This window comes from Aegilops tauschii, chromosome 5 (assembly GCF_002575655.3).
Source record: "Aegilops tauschii subsp. strangulata cultivar AL8/78 chromosome 5, Aet v6.0, whole genome shotgun sequence".
Taxonomy (NCBI): Eukaryota; Viridiplantae; Streptophyta; class Magnoliopsida; order Poales; family Poaceae; genus Aegilops; species Aegilops tauschii.
Genome location: NC_053039.3, coordinates 121065543 through 121073036, shown reverse-complemented (window position 1 = coordinate 121073036; position 7494 = coordinate 121065543). Strand labels below are relative to the sequence as shown.

General features: G+C 43.9%; 1 pseudogene; it reads left to right on the top strand.

Moving 5' to 3' along the window:
* Positions 1 to 2135: 2135 nt before the first annotated feature.
* LOC109762185 (uncharacterized) lies at positions 2136 to 5463 on the top strand (annotated as a pseudogene).
* The last annotated feature ends 2031 nt before the right edge of the window (positions 5464 to 7494 follow it).

Here is a 7494-nt window from a genome sequence, read left to right as displayed (position 1 = left end):
GCGCGGGACGGTGGAGGAGGTCGGGGACGGCGCGGGGCTCCTCCGGTGAGCTCCGGCGTGGGGCGGGCCGGCCACGGCGCGGGGCGGCGCCCGCGGCTGGCGGCGCGGGACGGCGGAGATGCAAGGCGGCGGCGGGGCCACGCCGGCGAGGAGGCGCGGCGCACGGCGGTGGGGCGTGGACGGGCGGCGGGCTCTCGGGCGGTCTGCCGGTGATATACCAAGGCCACTCGGCAAATCTCGGCCCATTCCGAGAACATTTTTCTCCCGCTCATGAAACAAGGTCTGAGAGGGGCGACGGGCGCGTGTGGGAGTGTCGGATCGCGAAACGGACAACGGGGAAAAGGACCGGATGCAAGTTCTGAAAAACATGCAGATGAAATGCAGATGATGACATGGCAAAATGCAACACGCAAACAAAAGACATGGCAATGACGGCGAATAACTGGAAGACACCTAGCGCACCGAATCCGGGGCGTTACATAGGTTCCCCCCTTTCCTAGTCCAACTAGGAGGGGAAGGAAAGAGGAAGAGGGAGAGAAGGAAAGCCCCCCCCCCCAATTCGGATTGGGCTTGGGGGCGCGCGCCTCCACCTGGCCGCCTCCTCCTCTCTTCCACTAAGGCCCATGAAGGCCCATTAACCCCCCCCCAGGGGTTCCGGTACCCCCCGGTACTCCGGAAAATGCGCGAACCTATCCGAAACCTTTCCAGTGTCCAAACATAGCCTTCCAATATATCAATCTTTATGTCTCGACCATTTCGAGACTCCTCGTCATGTCTGTGATCACATCCAGGACTCCGAACAACCTTCGGTACATCAAATCACATAACTCACAATACAAATCGTCATCGAATGTTAAGCGTGCGGACCTACGGGTTCGAGAACTATGTAGACATGACCGAGACACATCTCCGATCAATAACCAATAGCGGAACCTGGATGCTCATATTGGCTCCTACATATTCTACGAAGATCTTTATCGGTCAAACCGCATAACAACATACATTGTTCCCTTTGTCATCGGTATGTTACTTGCCCGAGATTCGATCGTCGGTATCATCATACCTATTTCAATCTCGTTACCGGCAAGTCTCTTTACTCGTTCCGTAATGCATCATCCCGCAACTAACTCATTACTCACATTGCTTGCAAGGCTTATAGTGATGTGCATTACCGAGAGGGCCCAGAGATACCTCTCCGATACACGGAGTGACAAATCCTAATCTCGATCTATGCCAACCCAACAAACACCTTCGGAGACACGTGTAGAGCATCTTTATAATCACCCAGTTACGTTGTGACGTTTGATAGCACACAAGGTGCTCGTCCGATATTCGGGAGTTGCATAATCTCATAGTCAGAGGAACATTTATAAGTCATGAAGAAAGCAATAGCAATAAAACTCAAAGATCATAATGCTAAGCTAACGGATGGGTCTTGGCCATCACATCATTCTCTAATGATGTGATCCCGTTCATCAAATGACAACATGTCTATGGTCAGGAAACATAACCATCTTTGATTAACGAGCTAGTCAAGTAGAGGCATACTAGGGACACTCTGTTTTGTCTATGTATTCACACATGTACTAAGTTTCCGGTTAATACAATTCTAGCATGAATAATAAACATTTATCATGATATAAGGAAATATAAATAACAACTTTATTATTGCCTCTAGGGCATATTTCCTTATCAAGTACCTGAGCGGTTTCACGGAATGCACCCAACTTTTGGCAGCGCGTGTGGGGCCTCACCCAGGTACCCCACGCCAAAAATGAACAAAATCCGACTACGAACGCACGTTGCGTCACGTCCGAGCAGTATTTTCGGGGTTTTCGTCTCGAAAAATCATGGAAAATCAATACAGCCTCGAAACGCGACAAATTTTGGCGTGCATGCTCTGCATGGACATTGTAGCACGTGGAAAAAATTTAGCCCGTTTGGATTTGAACTAGTCAACTCCGTCGATGTCCAGAGGTGTGGGACTAAAGGACTACCGAAGTTCAGATCCCGCCACGTGTAATGATTGCAAACTGATCATCGCGGGCCCAACGGCACAAATATCTCCACGAGCCGTTGCTATCTGAGGGAATATTCCCGACAATCGCGGACGTCGGGGCCCAATCACGTCGTGCATGCAAATTTTGCCCACATGTGTGGATGATGCGCCCGATCTGATCCCTACGCTCGACGTCCGCCCTGAAGCCGCGTCGGCCGCCACCGCCCTCACCAGTCGTTCCACACTAGCTGTCAGCGCCCGCCGCCACCGCCCGCCTTCTCAGCACTCTTGTTTCCCAGCTGCCCCCGGCGTCGCCTTGTGATAGGTATTTGTTCAATATGGCTACTCATCACAATATTAAATCTCAGTTGCATGGAACGTGACATAGATAATATTATATGCAGTATGGACATCAATGGTGCGATTGCATGTTCTGTAGAAAAGTGGGTTGGTCTTGTTAGTAAGTTAACACCAAGTCAGCGATTTTCTTTTTATGAAACGGAGACGGAGGGCATGTTACGAATACCTTCAGTGAAGATGCGTGATATTTTGCTACAGTTTATGATTCAAGGTTACAATGCTAGTAGTAAAAAATTCATGGTCCAAGAGACAGCTGCAAAGAAAGGTTTGATTTCACTGAGGCCTGATGATGTGTATGCTATATTTGGTTGGAAGAATGAAGGAGTTGATGTTTCTAGTTTTTTGAGTATGGACCAAGGGAAAGCAGTGAAAAAAATCCAGTTAATTTTGTTAACAGAAAGAATGGGAAAATAATGATTGATGATCTCATTGAGAAGATTGTTAGGAATAAAAATGCGGATGATGAATTTGTTCGAATGGCGTTTCTCGTCCTGTTAGGGACTATCATTGCACCAGTGTCCGATGAGTACATTCCCAAGAATTATTATGCGCTAGTGCAAGATGTCAGGTCGATAAAAAGTTCAACTGGAACACGTTCACTTTGAGATTTTGTTTGTCTGAGATTGGTATGGTCTTGCAGCCCAGCCATGTTAGGGAATGGCCAGGTGGCAACCTAGCCCTTCTGCAGGTATGATATATTTATTAAATTAAACATTTGTATTACGCACTAATAGTCTAACAAATGCTAAGTGATTGTTTTTTTTGTTTTGCAGTATCTATATTGGGAGAAGGTGCAGCCAAGCACCAGTCCACAATACGATCTGTTAGCGTTGTTGAGCCCCTTGATGAGGAACTGGAAAGAAGATGCAGCGGAGAAAAGAGACAAGTACGACTTTCAATATGGTCGTGGTGTTGGGATGGTAATACGTGCAATGTATTTTTTCACTTAATTCCTGCAATTAATTAATAATTAAATTTGAATGTATGATTCTTAATGTTGTAGATTGATGACACCATTACCGAAGATTACCGATTAGACAAAATTAGAGTGGAACAAGCTGAAAAAAACAAGAAATCCAGTACGAAAAAGTCTAACATTACAGGTAGGAGAAAAGGTGTGAGTACATCTGAGCCTTCCGCTCGCTAGAACCCTATTATGGATCGGATTATGGCTGAGCCGAAGCACATTCGTAAAGATATGCTTCGTTTGCCAGAGCTATGCGCACAGGTACAAGTTTTTTTTATAACTTGACTTTGTTTTTGGATGTGTTACCTAACTAACTACGAATTATATGTAATGTCAGAGGGTGATAGAGAAATTGAACAAAAGCGGTGTCTTCTACAAATCCGGTGATATTGAAAAAGAAGAAGATAATGAGTATGGTGATAATAGTGAATCTAGAAACTATGGTGGAGACCCTCGTAAAGAAAGGGTATATCATCGTGATATGGACGATTTGAGAACACCAGCAAAAAAGAATGTGCAAGAGGATGATGAAGATGATGTTAATGATTCTGAAGAGAAGACAGCTTATTATTGCACACCTGAATATTGAGATAGTTTCAAGGGTGATAAATATGATCCTATCGAAGTTCCTGAGGTATCAGATGAGAAATCCGTTACAACTTTCATCATATGGATCAATTGGTTCTATTGGAGAAGATGAGGTACAGGAGGAGGTTGTTGGGAAACGGAAGCGCAAGGTATCAAACCTTGTGAAGTCTCCTTATGTGGCTATTAAACCGACGAAGCGTGCAAAGCGTTCTGCAAAAGGAAGTGAGTTTTATAAATTTTCAGCATGTTCTAATTGTTTTCGCTTTGAACTTACTAGATATCATTGATTTAGTAACATATTAAAATTATGTGCTACAGAACTATTCGAGAAAGAAGTATTTCAAAATTCTAGTGATGAATACAATGTGGTGAAAGCGTCTGTTAAGTTTTTCCGTGCTTATGAGCACTCACGAAAACATAGAAAGAAGGACATATTCAATGATGGCATGCGCGAAGGTCTTAGTGTAGAGAGGGCTTGTAAGATTCTTAACCATCAATGGCTAACCGGTGATGTAAGTTATTGTTGTGTTTTATATTACTGTTCACTGCAAATTGGAACGGTTAAACATCCTTTACGTTATTTTCAGGTTATCAATGCTTATTCGTCGTATCTGTTGGGAGTAGTTGGTGAAGATCGGCATATAATGTCGACCTGGCTGGTTAATTGGTTACTTGAATTTAGACCAGACACCGAGGCAGGAAAAAATGAGAACGAAGTAGTGGCGAATAAGAATGGACCCGTTAATAGATACACCGATGAGTATTTAAAAAAAGATAAGGTAAGTTCGACTGGCTTAATGTATGCATATACGGGATATGAATAATAAAACAATATGTGTTGATTACATCGTATATTCATTGTGATGCAGCTTTATATAATAAGGGAAATTCCCACTAGGTTACGGTCGTCATGCATGGCCCGAAGGAAGAGTTTCAGGTTCTTGATCTTTGATGGGATGGAAACTTGACAGTGATGTTAAGGACAAAGTTGAGGAGCTGGTACGGTATAAATTTACATGGGCATACAGAAACTATCATTTCGTAATTGAACTAACTTAATTCCTTTGCGTGCTATCATTCATATGAACAGAGAAATCAGCTTGGAGAAGACATACGTGATGCGAATGCCAGCGGTGCTGTGAATTATCCGGATGTGTCTACTTGGCCTATTAAAACGTATAACATGCTACAGCAGAAAGATGGGTGTGTATATACTTTCACATTATTTTAATATCTTACCTGAAATGCGAACTTATGAATGATTGTATATATGAACCAGGAACTCATGTGGAATATTTGTCCTTCCATGCTTTCAATACTGGGACGGTGAAATATGGACAAGCCATTTTTCGCAGGTTTGATTTTATTTCAAATGTGCATATTTATTTGAATTCATTATGTAGTACAATTCACATTGGACTAATATGAATTTGTAACAGGGGTCAATTGATAAATCGAGGGACCTAATGATTGCGCAGCTTATTTTTCGGAGAGAAATAAACTCAACGATGTGAAAGACAAAGTTACCCAGCTTGCGAAGAAGAAATAAGTGTGGCAAATTTTATGTAACAGAAAAATTTGTAGGCTCAAATGATGTTTTCATTTCTGTTGGCACTGATATTTCGTGATGAAGAAGGCACTACTTGTTTGAATATTTTAGTTGAGAATGACATTTGGATTATTATTTTGTCTCTCCGCCGTCGTATATAAAGTTGAATAACTCATATTCATACTTCTGTCGTCGTCTACTTGTTAAAATATAACTGCTGGTTATTATTTTGTCTTTCTGCCGTCGTATATAAAGTTGAATAACTCATATTCATACTTCTGCCACCGTCTACTTGTTAAAATAAAACAGTCCATATTTTCTGTAGTTATATTTTGTTAAAAAAAATGCCCGCCCAGCCAATATACTTTATACGTCGGCAAACAGGCCAACAGGGCAGCCAAGACGGCCCGATAACTGTGGGGTTATCAGAGGAGTTCAACACCAGTGCCGACGTACCGCATATAAGCTGGTCGGCGCGCCTTCCGGCAGGCGAGGTGGGACTAAACATTCCATCGCCGCCGCCGTGTCGGGAGCGACGCGTGTGACCGCGTGGGCCGATCCAATAAAGCTTTTACGCCTGGCACACGACGGCCCAACTACCCCGCGGGGCGACGGGAACCGGTGCGGATTTCTTTAGTCCCCCCTCGCCCGACGGAGGGCGCGACGACCGGCTTAAATAGCTGGCGCCACAGAGGCAGTCAGCTCCTCTGGTTACTCGCTTGCTCACGCCGTCCGACGCTGCCCTGTGGGACCGTGCCGTCGGTGCGGTCTGTGTAATGTCGGACTGGCCGGCGCACTGGTCGGGCTTTTTTTCTTTCTTTTTTGAAGAAAAAAAACTAAAAACGGCGGTGGAATAAGCCACGGCGACAGTGTAGAACAGCAACAGTAAATAGTGACGGTCTACGGTGCTTCATGAACACATCCAAATAAACAGAGTAAAAGTACTTCTTGCATAACACATTCTTGCATCAACAATAGTTACGAGGGTATCGTAGCACATAGTCTGACATCAACAAAGTAAAATAAGTCTCGTATAACATAATCTAACATTTAGAAATTAAAAATAATTTCATAGATAGAAGCAATCCATCAAGAAACTATCTTCAATCGAAGGGCTAAGTAATCTTCCATACTCCGGAAATCAAGCAAAGTTCCTGCAGACAAAAACAGTAAGATATGTGTTAATTAATTAAAAAAACAAGTAAATTTAGAGAACAACAAGATTGACATGAACACATGAAAACCGTACTTAGGATTTGGAGGGCATGTGAAGACCGCACTGGCCACATTGACGTTGGCTTTTCTCATCAAAAGCGTTAGGTCGTCCATTTTTAGTGACATAGGACCACCCTTACCGCGGCCTTTAACATTCTGTTTTGGTGCACCTTTGGTGTTAATTTTTGCCGGATCACGAACCAGAACATGATCTCGATTAGGCTCAAATGCATCATCATTCAAAAACTTTTGCTCTGCACCAGGCTCATCCTCCTCAGTGTAATCATTATCTATTATGTCCCCCAGAGCCGCCTTCAACTTGTCGAATAAAAATGGTTTATGGCATGCTTTATGAGATGCTTCGGCAGATAAAATAGTCAACTTGCTGTACCTAGCTCTCTCACCTGTACCTGCCCATCCCCGCGCAAACAGATCACTAGTGCGCTTCACGGGAAGTCCACCCCTTGCAATTTTGCTCAACCTCCGCAGTACTAAACACCTAGGTATCTCACGTAAGCGTAGCTGAATCAGAACGTGAAGAATATGTTTGCAAGGAAGTCCTTTGTGGTCCATACTTCTGCAACTGCACTTCACGGTTTGTTCGAAGTTCCCTGGGGTGTAGTCCACACTGAATCTGATATCCCTATTTTCCTTCCATGTCAGTATGAATCTGTGAGTGTCTGCTCCTCACAGTCTCTCAAGGACCTCAAGCTCCCATGCCTTCTTCATATCTTACTATAAGATATAAAAGTTTGCCGCAGTGAACTCAATGGCAGCTGGTTTCTCAATGTCTTTACACTCGTCCAGGACTGGTAC